The 24,781-nt window shown below is 40.5% G+C and overlaps 1 long non-coding RNA gene across 1 annotated transcript in view; it reads left to right on the top strand.

The window, feature by feature from the left end:
* The window catches only part of LOC121692052, a 33,971-nt gene extending 10,773 nt beyond the window's left edge, over window positions 1-23,198 (top strand). The window contains exons 6-7 of the long non-coding RNA XR_006025224.1: window positions 21,323-21,370; window positions 21,619-23,198. This is a non-coding gene — a long non-coding RNA (uncharacterized LOC121692052). The remainder of the gene's footprint in view (window positions 1-21,322; window positions 21,371-21,618) is intronic.
* The last annotated feature ends 1,583 nt before the right edge of the window (window positions 23,199-24,781 follow it).

The raw sequence follows: 24,781 nt of genomic DNA, 5'->3' as shown, positions 1-24,781 counted from the left end.
TAAACAACATAAATCCCAATTAGCAACATACATCTCCTCCCTATAGCTAGCCACACAAGAAATGAATGATACTAAATCTCTGCTTAGCATGCTTCTCCGCTTAGCATTCTAATAACAGAAGGGGCACATTTATGTTGACCACTACAACATGACTCATTATGTCTGTAACGTTAACTGTATAAAACACTTACTTTCATAAAGGACGCACACCATCCAGCACATGGAAACCGATATTTTAGGTTCTTGGCCACAAACTCAAAACGTGTCTCTCTGAAGCTCTGTTCTAGAATCTTTGCTCTGAAGGCTGTGTTGCTAGGCGACATCAAATAAACGAAATGATAGTCTTTCAGTATTAAATGTGTACGTGTGATTCCGAATGGATGTGTGTGGTTTGCAAGAATAAACAAGAAATAACATTTCCAATAATTTCCCATGATAAATTACATAATATTTGCACCTTCATTACTTGTGAATCTCACACCGTATTTCAAGTAGGCTACACTAGTGAAATGTAATACAACGTTGCCACCTAGCGTTCAGATAGGTAGGCTATTTAACATTAACGTGACATTGCTCGTTTATTCTTTCGTCAACTCCATGCTTTTAGGAAAACAATCTTTTTATCATAGTTCCCTCTTCAACGAGCGATTACCAACTCGTTTTTGTAACAGAGATAGCTGTTTATTGTTTCTAGGTTTACAGAAACACCTATTCATATTAATACAGGAAATCAAGTTAACGCTGCCGACCACTGTTTGTCTATTATATGGCCCAGAATGCCTTGCATGTCTTTACAACAAAACAACCCAGTAAAACCTAATTTCCTGTAAACATATGAATTTGCATACTTGTAAAATGTTTAATAATACTCTCCCATCATGACATTTAACAATAAGGAAAATTTTTATTTGAATACCGTCAATGTGAAAACAACTCTATTATGTAAGCTATATATATAGCTACTGTTGTCCTTGCTATTTCAGTTTGTAAGTCCATACTATCCCATGGCAGAGCAAGGATTTCATGATAGGGCAAGGTTGCCCGGAGACATTGTGGCTGCCCAGAGACATTGAGCATACTTGGAAGGCATTGTGATAGAAGGTGAATGGTGCAAAGGTGAATGGTGAGAGTTACCAAATACCTGTGGGTAGTTTGCGAAATGATGGAAACTTTTGGAATATTTCTTTTTTTTTTTTAGCTTATGCACCCTCACATTGGAGTCCCCAGTTCATATACAAAATTTGGTATCGATATGTGACAGTGTTCCTGAGATATGGACGACTTCCTGTTTCGGAGCTTCGCCGCCGATTTTGTTTGGCTGTGACGGGCAAACGCTTTCGAAAATCAAAAATCCTTCTGGTAACTTTTGTGAGGCTTGGTCCAAGGATAATGTACGTCAAGTTTCGTGGCGTTCGGATCAAATTTGTGACCTGTGAAAATTTAGTTTCGCTTTCTGTTCAATCCAATATGGCGGACGAACGGCACGCCCACCTGACGTCATCTTCGCGACCAACTTACACCGGTACTGACCGGACGTTTTAAAGTTGGAACGGTGTCTCTGTCTCAAAGGGCCTAGGCGCTAGGGCTGACAAAAAATTAGGGAGACGGGAAAAATAATAAAACTTAAGAAGAACAATAAGTGTGCTGCTTTGCAAGCACACTTAATAAAACTTAAGAAGAACAATAAGTGTGCTTTGCAAGCACACTTAATTATGCATGATTTATTTTGTTATTGAATTCGTAGGCTGGGATTCCTCTTGGCCACTTTTATGTTTAAAGGTAGCCTCCTGCTTTTTCAGAAGGGGCGGCAAGCAGGCTACTGACAGAGCGACGCACAGTGGCTGAAAGTGGTACTAAAGTTTCACGCAGCTTCACGTCACGTAATGCGCGACTGAAGTGGCCATTTCAAAGTAATGCCCACTGTAGACATACACACGTTTGTAGTGACCCTGTGCAAAGTGATGAGAGCATGAACATCTGCAGTGGAGTCACAAATTCATCATGATACACACACCACACACATACACACCACACACATACATCACACACACACACACACACACACACACACACACACTGTATTATGAGTGTTTTTACTGTATGTCCTCATGTAATGTGGTGTGTGTGTCCATTGGGCATACACACATACACACACTGTTACTACTGGCTCAAATAGTACCAAAAGAGCAGGAGAGAGGGCAACAAACAAATGTCCAAGAGGTTTATTGTATAACGCAAAGGTTTACATAGACGATATTCAACTTAGAGAAACAAATCGCCATAACAAAGCAAAGCGCCATAACCAGGCCCTCTGTATGCGTCAGGCTGGGAAATGCCTTGTGCGCTGGCACATCCAATCAATTAAGCACACAGGACCAGGCCTAGAATAGAGACAAGACACGGTGATACAGAACAGGAGAAATAGATGCATTGCAGGACATAACAGCCCCCCCCCCCTTAAAAGACGGGTCTTGGAGGCTACACTACATACAGTGGGTCCCCGTTAACCCTCTAGGCGCCACAGTCGACTTTAGTCGACAAGATGCGGTACTGAATAAAACGGCCGATTTAGTCAAATAGGGTGTCATATTTCGTTCGACCTCCACTCCACTAGATGGCTGACATGTCATACGTCATCCCTGAGTCGAAAAAAAGTCATGGTTTAAACAAAACTTTCGCGCTACAGCTGCAGTGAATCAGTGCGTGCAATACCGGAGCTAGTGTGCGTGTGAGCTACTTTATCAGAGCGATATTGTTAACGTCAGCGATTATCGTCTAATGGCATCAAAAAAGTTTACCTGAAATGAAGTGTTGGGTCTTCTATTCGCGGACCCTGATTCTGAAGGGGAATATCTGCCTTCAGAAAATGACGGTGATTCGTTTAGTGAGGCTTCAGATGCGTCCCTGCCTTGCAATGATGCAGCTGGACAAAGTGAGAGTTTACTCCATAGTTTAGCTTACACCAAGCACAAACATTGAATCGTTTGCCCAATGTCACTGGTGGGAATAATGTTTCACGGGTTCGGAGTGTTCATCGGGAAGTTCGCAGGGTGTTAGTGGTGTGGCGAACGAGGCTGGAGGTAGCCTAATATCCATAGCGCTAGCTTCTGTCTTCTGAACGTGTGCCTCTCCACAATCGCGGCGACGGTAACGTGGTGGAGCCTTTGTCTAATGCCACTGGGTATGTTAGACGAGGTCGAAGTGCTCATAGGACAGTTAGGGGGGAACGTAGTGGCAGTGTGGGGAGTCGCAATGAGAATGACAGTAGGCCTAGTCCGAGCTGCGCAAATTCTCTCCACTCGGCGCGCGCGAGGCTGCTGCTCGCATGGTGGAGGTGGTGACACGCTCTCTCCCTCTCTCTCTCCCTCTCCATCTCCCACACACATACATTAGGTCATGCATAGTCTATCACAAGATGATGGGAATGCCGGCCCTGTATGGATAGGGATAGGGAGTCATTATCTCTACAGCAAAAGGCCTGCTACATAAAAAGAAAAAATGTCAGCCATTTATTAGTAATGATTTACACTGTTGATTTGCTATCTATTTCCCTGAACACTATGTGTTCCTTTTTGTGTGTTCATGTCCTTGTGATGTGTGTGTCTTTGTCAGCTAAGAAAAAAAAAACAAAAAAACATCAACAAAAACAACAAAAAGAAAAAAAATACTAACATTGTCTCTTGTCTTGTCTCGTCATCTCACTCCTGATCTGTGCCTTGCCGTGGCAAATGAGCTTTTGAACTAAACAGGTCTTGTCTACTTGTGTTTGTGTGTCATCTGAATAATATATATGTGCCCCATACATGGAATCAGAGTGCCTACTGTATGTAGTAAATGGAAAATCTCTACATCAAAAGGCCAGTCTACCGCTACATGCATTTGGTTTGTTTCTGCCATTTATTAGTAATGATTTACACAGTTTGTTCACTACTTACTATTTACCTGAGCATTCAGTATTGTGCAATATAGCATACAGCAGGTGAGGGACATTTTGGGGGGGAAGAAGTGGTGCATTTTATCATTCAAACATGCGACTTTTCATGAAAATTCTATAATCCAAGATGGCCGCCACCATATGACGTCATAATATGCAAATTAGATATAAACATTTAATCTCTACATAAACTTTGGGTCATCCTTAATATTTCTCTAATTTACAGAAAGTCTCTATCTCTTATCACTTTTAAGATATAGCCTTTTGAAATGAAGATGTCAAAATTGATCGTTTCGGAAAAAAACCTCTGGCGCCTAAAGGGTTAAGTTTGGACGGGTTCCTTCATGAATCACGCACCCCATTTTCTCAACAGAAATGGCACAAACTGCAGTTGACACAAACAACCACAAGGTGTCACTTGGGTGCCACTACTATTTTTGATGCGACTGACTTACTGCTTCCATGACGCAGCGTGGGCACGGGAACTTAAATTGATCACGGCAGTTTAAGCTTACACTTGACAGAACATTCTAATATGAAAATGTAGTAAAATGGTGCAGCTCCTTTAAGAAGCACAGTGTGCAGGGATGGAGAGAGAGAAAGCGAGAGGGGATAGGCCTATGTGTGTTAGAACTTAGCGTGTGGAAAAAGTATGTGCTGTTGAGACTGGAGCGAGTCATATTCAAAATAATGCAAAAAAAAGCTATTATCCTCATTCATTGCAACCAAAGCATGCCTGCTTGCCGACGTTCAAACGAAAAATATATCAAAGCACCTTTTGCGTTTGAATGTAGCACGAAAAATTTTTTAAACAGCTGGACAAATGATTTAGCTAATTGATTATATAACCTGTACACCAGCAATTGTTGAACATTTGCCTGTACAAGTACATTGACAGTAGCCCAGCCTAACAGCATGTTGTAGGCCTACTGTAGAAATTTCACTTAAATTGCAACCGCAACATGCCTGCTTGCCAACGTTCAAACGACAACGAAAAAGATAATAAAACAACAAGAGGGTTGAGTCTGAATGACACTGAGTTTTTAGACACTGAGTTTTTGTAGTTAAGAAATATTTTCGTATTAATAAAATCTTTTTGAGCACATCCGAATCCCAGGACATAACGCACTTATAATAGGCTCGAGATATAATTCCAAAGGGGGCAGATAGGGGCCACTGCACTTAAAACTTAAAAAGATGAAGCTTTCCGAACTTTGAAATTGCGATCAGTGACTGGCATCGGGTGAACGAAGCTTTTCGAAGTTGAACAGGCTATTAAAAACTATTTGCGCACCTCCATGTCACAGGAGAGACTGGGCTCTCCCTTCTATGAAAAAGACGTTGGGCTACCTGCAAACTGGCCTATGATTTCATTGCTGAGTTTGCGGCAAAGCAAGAATTTTTTTTTTTTCCTGAGTCAGGATATGGCGAGTCAGTGTCATTTATTTGTCCAATGTTAGCCTATAGATACAGACCAGTACATCTTATCAATAGTTTGAATGTTGTGTGTGTTTCTGCTCATTAACAAATACCGTTCAGCACAATGATTCATGCCCAATTAATTCCCCCTGTTAAAGTGTTCGCCTTTGTTACACTATTTGGTTTCGTGATGTAGCCTATGATAAACACCATATGGCCAAATATGTGACTCAGCTAATGTTATAGGCTATACAATTGAATTTCCCCTCTTAAAGGCAAGCTGGTGTAGCTTATTAGACTAGGCTACTATTAAAATACACCGACGGTAGCCTTGGCTATGTGTAAAGTAAGCTATCGCATGATTTCATGCACGTAAGTGAAAAGGGCCTTGCATCTGTCAAGTTCGCACAGGGCCTCGCATCCCCTTGCGATGGCCCTGCAGCTCCTCCTAAGACAGCGAGGAAAAAGTTAAAATACGCGATAAACCCGGGAAAAGTTGACAGGTTTGTTTCGGTCCCGGTGATTATTTGTGAAATTGTGCAAACGACAGCCTTTTCAAGGCATTTCAAGGAAGGAGTCGTAGCATGCAAGCTCCCAAATTGACCCAGTAGCCTAAGGCATCAATAAATTGTTGGGACTGGGGAGGGTCATGCGTTTTTTTCTCAATCACTTTGGAGGGTCATAGAAAAAATTCTTGCTGGCGAGGGAGGGTCATGTCTTTTTTGACTAACGCTCCCAAAACTCCTCCGGTAACCCCTTAATTAAATAAATAACGAACAGTCCCTAATTGATTAATAGCCTAGGCCTACACCAGCAATTGTTGAACATTGACCTGTACAGGACATTGACAGTAGCCCAGCCTAACAAGCAAATGTTGCAAAATACATCAAAAGACGCAATTAATCAGAAATAAATAATGTAATCTGCATCGCTTTATTTAACAAACTGCAAGCAACAAGAGCATTAAGTTCGCTGTAAGGCCAAACCCAAGAGCAAAGCCTATCTGTTAAGGCAGTCGATATAGGCTATATAACAAGCTGTGTGCCTGGAAAGACGATAGATGACGGCTCTGGTCATCCCATACCCTCCCCCCACTTCCTGTAGCCTACCATTATGAAGGCCTGTAGCCTAAAACGACTCGTTGCCGTTTTTGTGACATTAAGCTTTTTCACGTTAAGCCCCCCTCCCCCATCCCCTTCTTTCACAAGCAGTGGGGGAGCGCGGGGCACAAAGTAACACTTTTTGGTAGACAAAGGAGGGTTCTCCGCGCTTCTGTCGTTTGGCCACAATCCGGTGCAACCAGGCCAGGACAGATATTTTAGAGAGGAGAGACGCCGGTGCAACTCAGATGTCTTCTTAATTTTCTTTATTCTTTAGTAAAAGGTGCAGAACATTATTAAACTTTGACTAACATTTCGATGTGTCGATGTTTTTGACTAACGAACATCGAAAAGTTAGTCAAAGTTTAATAATGTTCTGCACCTTTTACTAAAGAATAAAGAAAATTAAGAAGACATCTGAGCTGCACCGGCGTCTCTCCTTCTCTAACACTTTTTGGCTTTGGCTAAATATTTCTAAAATCATTTGAGTTTCACTAGTCACATGTTTTAACAAGCAACACTTGTTATTGAACTAACAGACGTGTGTCGAAAATTGACTTTATTTTCCATACGGAGAAATAACATATGCAGAGTCTAACCAAGGTCAATCTTGACAAAAAAGCCCTCAAACCTGAAAACACATGAGGCAAAAGTGCAAAACATCACAAAACTAACTAAACTAACACGCGCATATTTTTGTATTGCAATCATTGTAGCCTACAGTTGTAACAGTCGTTTTACTCCCCGTATGCGCTCATTATAAAGAAAGTTTAACGTGTCCCAAAAACAGCTATCAACTAATCACTAAACGTCTTATAAACAAGTATTGCCAGGAGCAACACCTTGCAAAAAATGATAACAATAGGCCTAGGCCTTTATATGGCTCTGCTCCTGCCTAGATTCGAACTCAGAACTGCCTGAAAGTTGCAGAACTGTTCTGGAAATACGCACAGCAACCAGTGTAGGCTACAGTCCTACCCAATAGGCCTACTCGAAGCAGATAGCATTGTCTGACGGTCGAGTGGGTTAATGCACGTATTTCCAGAACAGGTCTGCAACTTTCAGGCAGTTGCGAGTTCGAATCTAGGCAGGAGTAATGATGCAAAGGTTTTCCTTTAGAAATCTTTTTTATTGAATCGAAGTTGTAGCCTAGGCTACTACAGACATTCGATGAAGTGTTCTGCAATGAGTCTGTTTTTAACCTAGCTAAAAGATAGCCCAGTAAATTAACTAAACTTGATCCCAGTAGCAAACAGTTTTTCTGGATGTAGGCTACTTTGAAACTTCTGCGGGGTAACGGGAGCATTTGTTTTTAAAACATAGGCCTAACTTCCATTTTTCCATTCCATAAGCTACGTTAAGCTTTTTCACGTCAAGGTTGTATTTGTTGTTACATTAGCTTCAGAAACACCGCTTCAGAAAGCTGCAGAGGAGCAGCGCGGGGCACAAAGTAACGCGGGGTTAAATGTAGCATGGACTTTTTTCCTAGTTGCAGATGGTTGATCGGGGCATGCTTGGTCAGTTAACCACATTACTATGAGACGGTGTTCCACAAATTTTCAGTCAGTATGGACGTGTTTTCACATAGATCTACAGCAAAGCGTCTTTTGAAGGCATCAAAGTAAATAGGTGGTAGGCTACTTGTCTTGCGATTGAGTTGTGGGTGCAGCTCACTGACTAATAATCATCTTGTTGGCTAAAAATGAACACCGTTTTGAAACATGTAGTCACACATAGCAGGAGCTATCTTATCTTAAAAGAAACATGACCCAGCGGGGTTAGTTGTAACGCGCTGCTACAACTGTAGGCTGCAATGATTGCAATACAAAAATATGCGCGTGTTAGTTTAGTTAGTTTTGTAATGTTTTGCACTTGTGCCTCATGTGTTTTCAGGTTTGAGGGCTTTTCTTGGAAAGATTGACCTTGGTCAGACTCTACATATGTTTTGTTTCCGTATGGAAAATAGTGTTAATTTTGTCACCTATTTTTAATTTAGTCATAGTCTTAGTCTTGTGACGAAATGTCCTTTTTAGTCTTTGTCATATTTAGTCATTCAAATATCATTTTTGTTAGTCAAGTTTTAGTCGACTAAAAGTCTCGTCATTTTAGTCTAGTTTTAGTCAAAAGAAAACTAAAGGTATCTTAGTCTTAGTCAGTTTTAGTCAACACATTTTAGTCTTTTTTTTTTAAAACAAATTATTTCTGATTACCATTTGAGTCAAATAGTGTTTCACACATCTCAATTTTCCAACAATATTGTGTGTCCACAGGGCTACTCGTCTGTTATAATTACTCATTCTGATTTTTTGTCAGTCCGTATGTTTACATGCACAGGTAAGTCGAGCTACAGTTATAGCTCGGCTGGGATTTGACCATAGACAGTAAAAGATTTGACTGGACCACTGTCATATTCGTAGACCAGTGTTTCTCAAAGTGTGGTCCGGGGATCACCAAGTGGTCCGCGAGCAGACGTGGTAAAATATAATATAGATGAGTTGTTTGCCAAATAACTTGTAGTTAAATCCAAACAGTTCTGCAACACTGTCTATGTAAGATATGCCAGTTTAAATCATACAGAATGAATCCTCTGACACAATAAGCAGTGCAAAGACAATAAGCAAGGTGGTTCAGTGAGTAGGCCTATAGACTAATTATAGGCTACTGTTGAAGTAGGTCTAATCTTTTTTTTTTTTTTTTAGCTAGGGTTAGTTAAGTGGTCCTGAAACTGAAATAGTTTGAGAAACACTGTCGTAGGCCAATGTATTAATGTTTTACTCCGCCTCGCTAGATGGCGATATGCGCCCAAACACAACACATTCCCCAAACAGACTCTCCATCTTAGCCATAGCTAACTTGCTAGCGAACTTTCTATATTAGCTTACTTGCTAGCAAACTTTGCATCATCAGTCTAACTAGATGAATAGTTGACATTACATGCTGAACATTTTCGTATGGACATTCTGGGGGATGTTAATTTGTATGAGAGAAGCGTCAACTTCTGGGTATGTAGCAGTGGCATAAAGCTTAGGTAGTTAGCTTGCTAACTCTGGCAGAAATCTCCAGTGTTCTTGTTCCATGTAGTTTCGTGTTGCAGCCACAGGGTTGCAGCAGCAGCACGTAGACTAGCCTACAGGAAAGCTGTTGCGTATGAACTCATTCGGAATATTTTGAAAACGTAACAGCTAGATATTCTGTCTTCTCATTTTGTAGACGAACATGAAGGGAGATTTTATCTTCGTTTTTATTTCATGCAAAACATTTTAGTCTCGTCTTTTTTCGTCAACAATAATGCATCTTAAGATAGTCTTAGTCAGTGTTTCAGGACATTACTGACGTCTCGTCATCGTCTTGTCTTAGTCATGAAAAAAAAGGTCGTTGACGAACATATTTCCTCTCGTCTCGTCTGACGAAATTAACACTAATGGAAAATAAAGTCAATTTTCGACACACGTCTGTTATTAGTTCAATAACAAGTGTTGCTTGTTAAAACATATGACTAGTGAAACTCAAATGATTTTAGAAATATTTAGCCAAAGCCAAAAAGTGTTACTTTGTGCCCCGCGCTCCCCCACTGCTTGTGAAAGAAGTGGGGTGGGGGAGGGGGGCTTAACGTGAAAAAGCTTAATGTCCCAAAACGGCAACAAGTAGCTTTACTCCCCGAAGGTCTTCATAATGGTAGGCTACAGGAAGTGGGGGGGAGGGTATGGGATGACCAGAGCCGTCTTCGCTTGAGCTGGGCTATGGACGGACTAAGCCTATGTGCAGAGTTCCTGACACAAGAAAAAGTGCAAGGTCCACCATGAAAGCCTTATCCCTCACCCGCGCATCCTAAATGGGAAAAAAGAGTATACCATTATGTCATTATAAGACTTAGTTTTCTGTCTTTGACTTAGCCTATTTTATGGAAACGATTGGGAAGAACATTTGTGCTATTCAGAAAGCATCTTCTATCGTCTTTCCAGGCGCACACAGCTCGTTACCATATAGCCTATCGACTGCCTTAACAGATAGGCTCGCTCTTGGGTTTGGCCTCACAGCGAACTCAACCATCTTGTTGGACTGACTTTGAAACTGCGACATGGAAGCAGTAAGTCAAGTCGCATCAAAAGTAGTTGTGGCAGAACTCCCAAGTGACACCTTGTGGTTGTTTGTGTCAACTGCAGTTTGTGCCATTTCTGCTGAGAAAATGGGGTGCGTGATTCATGAAGGAACCCGTCCAAACTTAACTGGGACCCACTGTAGATCATTAGAGCTGAACAGGGGTCAGGATTTGAAGGGTTATCTTCAGCCACTTAGCATGACATTTGGGCGCCGACATTTTTGAAAACATGGCGTTACATGGTTGCAACTTCCAGCACCAGTTTTTACATGCTGATTGGTAGATGACAGCTCATGCACGAGTTTAGTGTTGGGCACGAGTGTCCTCACGCGTCCATGTTGGTTTGCATTTCTGGAAGACGACAAATAAAACAACTAACTACTTGGATTAAGTTACTGATACTTGACTTAATGCCTACATGGTTTAGGCTGTATTACCGGACTTTGTGGTGAATAAAAAATAAATGTTAATGTTGTCATATTAGGCTATTATTTGCCGTATATGTGGGTTGACAAGGTAACTGACTATGACCATACATTTTAGCAGATGCATAGCAATTACCTATATCCAATTATTAGCCTACTCATTGTGTTGTGTATGAAAACTAAACGCACAGGCTGTAGTCCTGTAGTCCATGACAACACAACGTCTGGAGCATGTAATGTCTCCCCAAGTGATTTAAAACAAAACAAATGTCAATGACTTATTTTGTTTGCTTTCTTGCAACATTGACATGATTAGGCTATGCATTTGATTTCAATGTTCAGGCTGCCAGTCGAGGCAAAAGCCAAATATCCAACAACAGCAGACTCTATCCTGCTCGAACCACAATACCCGAGGTATGTGCGCTTCTATCGGTAAGTTTAACTTGCGTTGGCTTCATTTTGTCTGCCTGCAAATGTAGCCTTGGTTTAACAAGCTGCAAATTCACACTGGGTGCAGCAAAAATCCCAGCTATCCACACATTTCTTACATACCATGTCTACCATTCCCAAAATGTTATCCCAACCAATTAAATAAATTTGCGCTTATAACGAGGTGAAGCGCGTTCCCGAACCACTTCTTTTCCTCTGAGGGAATGTACAATCTACTGTTGTACCTTACGTTGTCTCCGTCTGTAACGTGGAATCTAATAGGCTAATTCCAGCTGGTGCCGGAAACGCCATTTTCGTAAAGATGTCCGCAGTCAACTTCAAACTTTTTTGGCTGAAGTAGCTAGCCTAGTATGGGCCATTGAAATGAATGGGGGCGGGACCTAGTCACTCTCTCCAGTTATGGGGCTGAACCCTGGACCCCCTCCCTAGAGGCAAGCAACAGCCATGACAAACCTTCCTCCCATTCATGTCCCAACTCCATACAGTAAGCACGGAGAAGTGACTTCAGTGTCTGGTGGAAACGTTCAAGAGCACCTTGGCTCTGAGGGTGGTAAGCAGAGGCTTTGTTCTGTTTAATGTGAAGCTGGCGTAAAACCTGAGCAAAGAGCCTTGGTCAGTCTAGACAACTTTTGGTATACCAAATATAGAAAAAACTGAGAAAGAACCCTTACAATGGACCTGTATGTAATAGAGCGTAGTGGGTAGGCAGCAGGATAACGGGTTACCTGACACATTATGCTCAGCAAATACCTAGACCCACCTTTAGCAATTAATTCACGGATTGGGATAAATGCAGAGACCAAATTTCCCTCACGGGATCAAAAGAGTATATATACTGTATACTTATACAGCAACCTGAAACTATGGTTCCCCCAGTGAAATTTTAGTTGAGGGTGTCCATTTTCTCACTAGTAAACCATCTTGAACAGAATAACCATGAGCCACACTCTCAAAACACTCAGCATGAACAGCTCGCTCAAACAGCGAAGACAGAGGTTGATCCTCATGCTGTTCCTTAACTAGCTCTTCATGAGAAATAGTCAAGGGAAAATCTGGTAAAGCAAACCTAGTCTTTTCTGCAGTTGCCTTAACTTCCAGGGCCTCCACCACAACTACTAGACTAAACTAGACTAGCAGCGCGGGTCACAGCACAAGCAGCAAACACCTGAGGTAACTCTTTTCAACAGTCATCAGGCTCATTCCTCAGCTGAGGAGAATCAGTCACCACAGGAATAGGGTTACTCTGCCCACCAGCCTGATTATTCCCTTATATAAGAGACACCCCATCAACAGGGAGGGCAGGGCGTACTCCCAACTCAACCTCCCTCTCTACCAACTCAGAGTAGAGCACAACCTTGTGTAAAGGCACTTCAAAAGTACTAAGATCAATACCTCTCACCAAAAGAGATCTCCCAGACCTTGAGGAAGAAAAAAACGGGCAGTCGAGGATGGGACTTCAGGTGACATGGGTGAGAGGAGGGCCAACACACGGATGGTTGATGACTGGTGATGATATACCTCACAAGTGAGGCACAGTAAGGGGGAAGAAAGAGAGATGTAGAGTGGGTTAGTATTACTGAAAATCAATGTGGTTAATGTCAATAAGTGATCAGTGGTGCTATATATTGTTACAGTAAATCATAGCGAGAATGGGCAAGAGAGGGAGAGTTGAGAGAAAGAGAGAAGGGGAGAGAGGAGAGGGGGGGGTTGTACGGCGTGGCACATGAGAAGTCCATGACAGCACTATGCTATAGCAGCATAACTAAGGCATGGTGAGGGGTAGTCGACACCAGCGCAGGTATGGTCAGTGACCACCATCGCACACGCGACTGGGGTGTCAGTCACACGAGGACTCAGCAGGGTGGTCTATTCCAAAAGCAGCAGGTTTCACAAACAAATAACAAGCTTTGGCATTTGACTTCAGCACTGGATGGTTCCCTTTCCAATGACCGTTCCCTTGGCAATGACCGTTCCCTTGGGAATGAACTTGCTCTGGATCAGATGCAGCACCTGACCGGTCTTGACTAACTGGTAGAGCAGGGGTTTTCAACCGGTGCTCCGCGGCGTCATTACAGGTGGTCCGTGACATGCATTCCAGCCTGCGTAATTTCACAATTAATAACTTTTTTCCATCATTAATTTTTCCAAACCATTTCCAGAATTGTTGCGCATTGGTGTGAATACTGAACTTATTGAAAATATCTAAAATACTATAGAGGAGATGAGATTCAAACTGACACAGGATATGTTAGCTTTGTAGGCCTACGTAACAGTCTATCCTGTGCTTTGCTAATGCTGTGTTTTGCGTCCCCAAGGTCACACACGCACATTCATAAGGTAGGCTACAGTCTGCGCGATATACAGTAGATCAGCTTGGACGTAGTTCACGTTATGTTTCGTTGAAAAGAAGCTTAATAGTTTCGTGAAATTTGGAGAGGAGTGGAGCTGTTAACTAACGTTTCTAACTAAGGTGAAGTAGCTAGTCAGTACCAGCATGGATCGCTATTTTAGTAGCCTAAGGAAAGTAACAGATGTCAGGACAGATGGACAGGATTCTTCTGCATGCTCTTCAGACAAAGCTACAACTTCGGAGGAAACATAGTGGAAACGAGAAAGAAAATACAGTGACGATTAAATGTTAAATATGGATTTACAGTAACGATTGACAAAACTGGAGAGGAGGTATCACTGTTTTGTATGGTCAACTTTGAGGCCATGAAACCACCGAAACTCGCGTCATATGGAGACACACATTACAGTTTCTTGAGTAGGCAGGCCTAGCCTATACAGATTTTGCGTGATGTCACAGACAGCCGCTCATGAGAGAACTATACCTCTGTAAGAGCAGTTTTTCCACACTGGCATATCTAAATTTAGGGGCAAGGCTGGAACATAGACTGTATAAAATACAATACACACACACACAAACACAATAGTGGTCCGTGGATTACTTGTTTGTCAGGATGGGGTTCCCTGGCACAGAACCAGTTGAAAACCCCTGTGGTAGAGGATTAATGTTTGGAGTTTTATTACGAAAAGAAAACACGTCTCTTTGTCCATTTGCTGAACGCAGACGTTCGCCAAAATGAGCTTTATGCGTTAGTTCGTATTCATCTACCAACACCGCAGCATCGTTCGCAGCCTGTTTTTCAGTAATATACAGGGTTCGTACACCTATTCCAAGATCAAATTCAAGCACTTTCAAGGTCAATTTTCAAGCTTTTCCAGCACTTTACAGCGGTGGCAAATGACATTATACGAATATACTAACTCAAAATGATTTTCACTTTTTTATCATTTAAAGATGGTTTTAACAGACAAAATTGTGTTTCTTAATAGCAGGAAAAGAAATTAAAGGAAAACTTAAAAATGTGTCACCTGTCTGGAAGTAGACTTTGCTTGCTATCTAACTGGCTGAGTCAATATACCAAAAAAAAAAAAACATTAAAAAAATAAATAAAATAAGAAAAGAAAATAATCACCCAACAAATAACTTTGCTGAATATGTGAACTCAAACTAATGTTAAGGCTCGCTCTTTCATGACAGTCAAGACTGATTATGTCTCTTTCTTGCCTACAACGGCATGCAGACAGGCCTACATTTGTTATCATGAGCTACCAACCAGTAGGCTAGTGATGCGGAGATGTGACGTTGGGTGACGTGAAGATGACTGAGTTGTCATATAATTGGATAAATTTAACTTCTTGCCAAAAGGCACGATATGCACATATGCATGGTGTTTTAATGTCTTTCCACTTGTAGGGCCTATAAGCATTAAACCACAAAACTGAGCTGAAGTTTGACATGACCAAGCCAGGATTCAAATACCGAGGTCATGGGTGTTGATAGAAATGTTGCCCCCCGCGAAATACTATGGGGGTCCGGGGGCATGCCCCCAAGGAAGAAAAAATGTAAAAATAACCCCTTAAATGATGACTTATGGTGAATATTGCGGAAACTAATAGATACATTTACATAAATATAATTTATACATTATAGCATAAATCACACTTAGAAATACAGCCTATTAGGCATATGGTACATTTATAAAAGAGCAAAGTAGCCTATATATGCCTATGAAAGACTTAACCATAGAGGGCTGTAATGTAAAGGCTATCATGATCATTTTGCCGTATGACGTAGAAACATTTGTTCAGTTTATAACATGTTTTGTTTATAACTTAAACCAACACACTTTTGCAGGGGGGGCGTTGTCACGCATGAAAACAGACTGGCAGATCAGTCACATAGCCTACGCAGATCGGTGCGCAACCGAGGACCATGGCGGAGAAGTTTTAATTTTAAACTCTCCGACGTTTTGCATCTAATAAGCTAACTATTCCGTCAGATAGCTATTTGTGTCAAAAGAAATACACTTACAATTTTAAGCATTTTTAAGCACTTTATCCGAAATGCAAGCACTTTTCAAACCTTGAAAACGCAACATTAAAATTCAAGCATTTTCAAGGATTTCAAGCACCCGTACGAACCCTGAATATATGTCGCAACACGCTCTGGCAATGTGTTCTTAAATTGTTCCAAGACTATCAAGTCAGTCAGTCAACTGTTTGCACGTTAGAGGCGATGCACCAGTGTTGGTATTGTAACCGCAAATCTCTCGCAAACTCAACATTGGTTTGATCTGGACGTCTTTGCATACCTCTAAACCGCTGACTATACGCTTCTGGAATTAACTTCAATGATTTCAAAACTGACGCCTTTATAACTTCATAATCTTTAACATCCTCAACACTGCGAGCGGAGAACGCTCTCTGTGCTTTCCCAGTAAGGGTGCACTGCAGCATAAGAGTGCGATGTGAGTCAGGCCAACCCTTTTAGAAAAACTCATGCATGCATTTATCTCCAGCAGGGTTGATTACTGCAATGGACTGTTCACAGGCCTTCTTAAAAAGACTATTAAACAGCTTCAGGTGATACAAAATGCAGCAGCTAGGATTCTAACAAAATCTAAAAGAACTGACCACATTACTCCAATTCTTAAGTCCTTGCACTGGCTTCCAGTAAGTCACAGAATTGACTTTAAAGCACTATTGCTTGTTTATAAATCAGTAAATGGAGCAGGACCTAAATACTTGTCAGACATGCTTCAGCAGTACACACCTTCTCGTCCTCTCAGGTCCCAGGTGAAAAACCTGCTAGTAAAACCTACAGTTAGAACTAAACATGGTGAAGCAGCTTTTAGCTGCTATGCGGCTTAGCTGTGGAATCAACTTTCGGATGACATCAAAAAGGCCCCAACTGTAGCCAGTTTTAAATCTAGACTTAAGACCAAACTGTTCTCAGATGCTTTCTGCTAACTGTGCCAAGTTACAAATTCTGAATCTGCCTTGATAATTATTCTACTTTATCTTTTATTACTTTTTTTTACAACTTTTGCCTTTGTTTTTGCTTACTAATTATTCTTTATTTTTAAATTATTCTACATTGTGTTTTATGTTTTCTTTTTATTATGATCTTTACCTTTTAACTATTCTTTGACTATATTGCCTTTCTATGCTTTGATTTGTTATTATTGTTTGGTTTTGTTTATGTAAAGCACATTGAATGACCTCTGTGTATGAAATGCGCTATATAAATAAACTTGACTTGACTTGACTTTTAAACAACACGAAGAATGTGTTGACATCCTTTTCATTAAAGGGGGGAAGAAGCCGCAAACTAGTGGAGATATCTAGCTTTGGATCCCCTGAGCCAGGCATTGTCCCTTGTTTGATAAGATTCAAACGTTCAGCTTAGAGTTCAAGCTTTTGCTATTCTAGTTCTCGTTTAGCACGTTCTTTTTGTTCATTTAGATGCAGTCTGTCCATTTGCATTTGATGTTCCAACTTACGATTTTCTAACTGTTTTGCACTCTGGCGCATGGCGTAAAACTCGTTTTCCACCCGCGCAAAGTTTAATTCAGTATTTTGCATGTTTATTTTTTAAACAATGCACCCAGGGGTGTGGCAATTAACAGCCTAGGGAGTGGCCTGGCGCATTGTCTAAAAATCGCTATTGTACACCTGGTCAGAAGTCTATGGCGAGTTGTTTATATGCTATTTTAAGAGCGCATTGTCAACAGTCATATTGGCAGGTGCACGCACCATCCTTCTATCATTCATGAAAGCACACCAGCGCACGTCCATGCAAATCATTACAAATTGCACGATTACAATGGGAAACATAATTAGAATAAAGATATTACAAAATACTGTACATCTCATGATGAGTAGTTAGTTATTCACCATCATTTGCAAATTGGTAATGACGGTTAAAAGTGATTAGGGAGAGGCGAGAGACACGTATGGAGCACAGCTAAAGACGCACTGTCACGAGATATAAGCAACTCCTCTGCAGGATAAATGTTTTTTTATTCAGTCATTTGAGCAATATTAGGGTAAGTGTTGCTTTTTCCAGCCTATGTTTTCGATGGTAACCCATTGTCAGTCAATAGTGAAAGTAACTGCATATAACTGTCTTGTCGTTGACTTGCCAATGAGTTCAAATAATAGACGAGTGCAAATGTGTGAAGGCTATTCTAGGTTTTAGTAAAGCATGGTTTAGTGGAATGACTATTCCATACGGTCTCGCAAGCAGCCTCCTTCAAATGCGCCGTTGAATGTCAAAATACCAGTGCATTTATTTGACATCGCGCTTTGCGCAGTTAAAGGGAATGACAGATGTCATTCTCATTGGTTTAAATGATGTTACGCCCCAAACACACCCATATGACTGATTAAAAAACCTAGGAACACCTTGTTGCGCCATGCGCTCGACGTTTGATAACGAAACCCCTCCCAATGTGGACTGGACATCCTACTAAATTTGAATAAGCTTTTGACGAGTGAAGATGCGCTTTAGAATGTGATGATAGGGCCATAAGAGTAACAATTATTTTTGTTCCAAAAAGGTTAAATTTGCAGTATTACTTGGAGTCGGATGAGTTTTTTCCTCATCATCCTTAGATGCATCGACAGACTCTAATAGACCCTTGGCGCACAAGGCCGCCTTCACTGTACTTTTTATCTCTTTTTAGCTTATTTAGAAGCCGAGATATTACAAATTAAAGTTTTACGGCAGCCATTTTTTAAAAATTCAATATGGCTGCCACATAAACATCTGGGCACATGCAAACATTGATTTTCTGACTCCTTATACAATAACTTTTCAAAAAATGTATAGTTTACATAAACTTCCCACAAAAATATATAGTGCACCTGACTATACTCATTATGCCAGAAAACGGCCTCGACTACAAGCCCCAGTGAGCCCCAGAAACAATAGGCTACAAAACGTCATTTTTTTTCAGTTTAATTTGGTGCACAGTAGATTCATGCCACTGAGACAACAAGGCACAGCGTTGACATTATGAGATTACTTAAGACACAAAGTTGCAAGTCACCTCTACCTTTTCCTATTAGCCTATGTTACAAGTAAAATTCAGGATGTAAAGTCAGATAGATAGATAACTGGTTTTTATTCCATACATTCTCTGCCAGTGAAAGGTGCCCTGCCACACATATTTCATTACTTTGAGGTAATGTCTGAAGTTCTACCATGGACAATGTAACATTTTTTGTGGAACAATTGCCTTGGTTACCTTGTTTGGTTGCATTCTGATCTCAAGGGTACTTACGCTATACTCCCTACCCACTGCACAGGGTGTAAAATTCACAGGGAACTTGAATGCTAAAACAGTTTTATTTGGAATGCCCTGCTAGTCTTAGGTTATCATAAAGATGTTTAGGTTCATGAGACGTGTTCTTTTAAAACAGTGGAGTGTAGTTAGCTTGTTAGCTTGCTAACTTTCCAATGTCAAATGTCTTACACAACAAGTTTGAACTTGTGAGGTCCATACGAAGGAGGTTGTAACAAATCTAACTATCTAAATTAGTTTTGTTACATTTGTTGGAAGGGTTAGATCAGTTACAATACTACATATTCAAGTACTACACTGTTTTTTTTTAAATGAATGAGTTATGTTGAGCACCTATAAACACAGAACAATCAGTCAAACTCCTCAACAAACAAACTGTTATATTATGTTATATTTTTGTATTAAACACCCAAACCACCAAACAACCGTTTGCATCAAACAATTCCCCTCCCCCAGAAGTTCTTCAAAGTTCAAGCCACTGCGGCAAAAAAAGAGCAAAAACCGACTTTAAGTCTTCTGCAATGCATTGCAACAAAAATGGAAAAAGTAAACCAGGTTGGTCTCACCAATAAGACAGTCTATTAATTCCCAAGGAAATACTGTGTGAATCCTATAAATCCTTTTTCTGTAGGAAATGATGTCTTCTCGGGTCGGGCTTTGAGAGACTTTCCAAAAACTACAAAACTTTCCACACTTCTCTTCAGTCTCCATTCACCAAACATTTAATAGACCTCTGAAGTTCGCCTACAAAAAAGCTGCCTTTGAGATCCGGTATCTGGCAATTTTTCCTATGGGAAAATAACATGATGATTTTGAATTATCGCACCTGTTAAGCTCTCACAGGGACGAACAAGTCTGAAATGCAGACGTTTTCCTGAACACACTTTTGTAATCTACCTTTGAGTGGATACGTGATGATGTCCGGTACATGACACTTTGAATTTTTTCTACCCCAGAGCTAACATGCTAACTAACTTAATGGCAAGTTGCATCGCAAGTTGGCTCTGGGGTAAAAAATAAATAAAAGTGTGCCGCCTTCATGCAACGGAGATCACAGTATCCACTTGAAGACAGAGGATCTTCTATCACCCCTATCAAAAACTATTTTTTATTGGCCCAATATAAAAATGTGACTTGTCTTGGCTGCTGATGTGTGGATGCAATTCATAACGTTTTCTACATAGTTAAAATAAAGGTTCCTACTTCTCCTTGGGACAAGTACTTTTGAATTTTGGAAAACACTTTTCCATTTACATCGGGATTTTGCAAACATTCAGTGTCAGAGTCAATAAAATGAGCCCTTCAACGAAATTGACAAGCAGCTGTAGCAAACTGAAGTAGGCTAAGCATGCTAAATTCTACATCCAAACAGTATTCTAACGTTAGCTTTGAGATACTGCTTGATTGCATAACTTAACTTTAAGTTTAGTCTCTTCAATGTAGCCTACTATGTTGTGATAAGACCTTAGCAGAGTTAACTTCAATGCAGCAGTTTTGAACAAATTTGCGCAGCATGGTCACGATGCTAAGCGGATTTAATAGCAATTTAGCCAGACGTCTTCTATGCAATGCTTCTATGTGGCAACAACAATCCTTCAACAATCGTGAATATTTTGTTAAATGCACATGCAGAGGAGGGGCAGCGGGCTACGAGAGAGAGCGGGGCGGGGCAAGGAAAGGCTGCGTGCGTAAAAAGCGCAGCTCAATGGCAATGCAAGGATTTGATCTTATATTTAAATTAAATTAAATTAAACATAGAATATTCATCTGTGGCGGCCGATTTTGATTTTGTGGCGCCCCGCCACAGATTAGTCAATGTATGGGAAACACTGTCATTCTCATCAAGCTGAAATACTCCATGCAAACCAATTTTAGGGGTTTGAAAGTTATAGCAAACAGATTATTTTAAATTTCCTCAATTAAAAAAGTTAATTAATCATTACTTGAGATTTATAACAAATGACATTTAAACAGTAATTTAAATCTGTTTGATAAAATAACTTAGATCAGTGTTTCTTTACTGGTGGGTCGGGAACAAAAAGTAGGTCGCAGAACCATTCTGGGTGGGTCGTGGAGCTTTTGGTAGAAAAAAAAATCGCCCATATAACCCCTCAGAACTCAAGTCCAGAAAAGGCCTAGGTCTTATTGACTGGGACATTAGAAGTCTACTCCACCCCCAGAAACTAGAACATGTAAAACATCTTCTCATCCAGTGTCTCTTTGTGTTGGGCTCTTAGGTCTGGATCCTCCACAACGCAGGGAAAAGAGCAATAGCACCCCAGCAAGTAAGTCTTCATGTTTTTTAACTTTATCAGTGTTTGATGTAATATTCTGTAAACAGAGTTGAAACAGTTGTGTTGAAGATTTGGTGTGACATTTGGAAAGATTGTATTCTTCATGAACACATGAACATGCACACAAGGTGTGTCCAGTTCCAGATTAGATTGACTCTCTGCCAGTCCTTGTTTAGAACATACAGAGCTATGGTTTCCCATTGTGTGTGTGTGTGTGTGTGTGTGTGTTTGTGTTTCAGTGTGAGAACAGATCGGCATCACCAAGAAAATGGAGGAGGATGAAGAGCTATAGAGACTACAACTGGACAGACTGCAGAGGAGAGGGGATATCATTGAGTGGGCTGTGTAATCAAACGGATGTCTAGGTTCTCAGCAAGTTATTAACCGAGCCTTGTTTCTAGTGTATCGTAGATGATTGTGTTCATGGCAATTCACACATTATCGATGGGGAAGTACATCACATACAAATACATGTCATATTATCTTGGTAGTTCTAAAGTTAAATGTTAGAGAAGTCAATGTTGCTGGCTTCATAGTTGTCACGAAGAGACCGCACACCAGGCTACTTATCTGCAATACCACGTTTGTCATCCATCGCTTCTCATGGTCATGCGAGGAGGCTTTCTTTTATGTCTGTCGGCTGCGCGATTAAGGGACCGCCTCGCAGAACACAAATACGCTATCAGAGTGTTGAACCCAGACTACCCACATTTTAGCGAGTGCCGTAATAAAAATGATTCTGTGTTGCGTGTGAGACCTATGGAGAGGGGTGGGTCAACAGGCTACAGAGACTAAACCAAAGGGAATCATTTTGGATACATCACCTTAATGCTATGGAGTATCCAGGTCTAAATGAAGATGTTGATTTGACTTGTTTTTTTGTAAATGTCTTGCATGTAAATGATGCATCTTTCTATACAGTATTGTTTTGATTTATTGTCTGTTGTTATGGGACCTGCTGATTTATGTTCTCTATTCTGTGGGTGTGATATATATATGCACCTGTAGAATAATGTGTTGTGCTCACATGACCTGATGTCACTAGGTGAGGCTTATGTCCTCAGCTGTGAATACTAACCCCTGATGACGACCTCTGTGTTAGATAGAGATAGAGAAACATTTTGGCTTTTTAATATGAAGTAGCCAGTCATCAGAACAAACTCATCAGGGTGACTGTTGCATTATATCATGAGTAATATCTAGAGCAAAAGGTATCTGAAACCTGGAGTTAGACCTGAATTTGAGTTGGACTGAGCCGTGAAGACAGAAGCACGTTCTCATACTACAGATACATCATCTTACTGAGCACACACACAGAGAACAGAAGCCTCTTCTCAGAGAAAAGAAACATGTTATCGTAGAACAGCACCACATGCATGAACAGATCAGTATGTTGTTATCATGATCATCATGCTTGTTCACATTGCATTGTAAATGCTGCAGCCGCTGCAAATGGAGCTAGAATTCTCCATCACAGGAATGATACAGATTATGAAGCCTTGTGTGTCATGTGACTGCATATCACCCATGTGTTGTATAAACAGTGTATATACATTGTGTAAAATTGTACATGTATATAGCCAGGCCTGCTGAATGTTTTAGAAATGATTAATATAACATTGTTAATCATAAAAAAAGGCCTTAACTCATCTTTTTAGATAAGCCTATGGCTAAATCTGCTATTTTAATGTTTTTTTTCTCTCTGTTTTGCTTTTATGCTAGTTTTAAAGTCTTTTGTGTTTTTTTATGTGCATTGTAGCACTTTGAGGTCATTGATTTGATGTAAAGTGTGTTATAAATAAAATGTATTATTATTATTATTATTATTATTATTGTATGACAATGTATTTTCATTTAGGTTTTGTACTTATATAGAACTGAGTTATGTTGTCTTTGATGTGTCAATGTTTGATTTATAATGATGTGTATGATATGATAACTAAATAAGTTATAAAAAGTGGGTTTTTGAAAGACTATATTCACTCTGTATGACTCGGACTACATTCGAGCGAGCCTCTAGAGGGTGCTGTTGATCCAGATATTGTTTCTGTTTCTATTATGACTTTCTGTGCAGGCTGATGAATGGACATATGACCCTCCTAAATCCCAATCACCTTCACTAAAGGAAAGCAACAACTCCTAAATCCCAATTAACCCTGAAATCCAGAGTTCTCGCGAGAGCACAATGGAATTGTCTCTGCGAGACACTCTGGCAAAGAGCAATGATGCACGTTACTTTTACCCCAACATTCCAGGAAACCAGCTAAACTGATGAAGACAGCGCTGCAACGTTGGAGGACAGTACACATTGGTCGTAGTGTTATCCGATTGCGTCGAAGTCCGAAATAATTCAGAGTAAACATGGTCTAGTGTTATCCAATTGCGTGCAGTGAGATTTTTAAATGCATGCTTGTTGCCGCCCCTCGAGTTGGGCCATTACATTGTTCTTTGCCAGATCCTTAATCTTTCTAGATTATTAGGGTCTGGATTTTTCAGGCTAAATCCCAATCCCTTTTACTAAAGAAAAGCAACAACTCCTAAATCCCAATCACTTTTACTAAAGAAAAGCAACAACTAAATCCCAATCACACTATAGATTTTGAACTGAGCACAAATAAGAAGTTGGACATCCATATGCTGCCATCCACACGACTCCTCGGAGGACTCCACAGAGTCCATGATTTCCAAAAAGCTTTTGTTGTTAAATGAGTTTGCGCCACATGTGCCAGAGGCATTTGGTGGATCGTGTGTGAATATGGTTTCTTATTGGCATGGTGCAGTTTTAACCAGTGTTTTGTGGATAGAACACACACAATGGTTAGTGGATAGATGTTGCAGCTGTGGTCTTGCGTTGTGTATTATAGATGTTGTAGTGGTCTTGTGTTGTGTATTATAGATGTTGTAGTGGTCTTGCGTTGTGTATTATAGATGTTGTAGTGGTCTTGCGTTGTGTTCTGATAATAGACAAAATAGTGCAATAATTCAACTGTCCTGGGAAAATTATCACCAATTGTTGCAATGCTTGCACAGGCAAGATTAAATGGGGGAGATCCAACCATATCAATGACAGCAATGATATGTACCTGATGACAAAATAGTACAATTATTGAACTGTCCTGGTACAATACATTGAAATAAGGAACCGCTCATGTTAGCAAATGCACACTTTACACATACTGTACGAGTCAGTTAACTTAGTAACACAGCCTACATACCAGTATTCAAATAAGGAATGTGCAAATATACAGTCATACAAGTCTATAAGGGTAGAATAAACTTTAAACAAAACAACCAATCTCTCAAAATAAACTAGAGTGTTTTATACTCCATGGGACTTATTGATTGTACCGACCAACCCCTCAAGCTCAAAGACCAGGGCTAGGACTAGTCCTTAAAGGAGAA

This window comes from Alosa sapidissima, chromosome 2, assembly GCF_018492685.1.
Source record: "Alosa sapidissima isolate fAloSap1 chromosome 2, fAloSap1.pri, whole genome shotgun sequence".
Lineage (NCBI taxonomy): Eukaryota > Metazoa > Chordata > Actinopteri > Clupeiformes > Clupeidae > Alosa > Alosa sapidissima.
The sequence above is the reverse complement of the archived record's forward strand: the minus strand, read 5'-3'. Positions and strand labels throughout refer to the sequence as shown.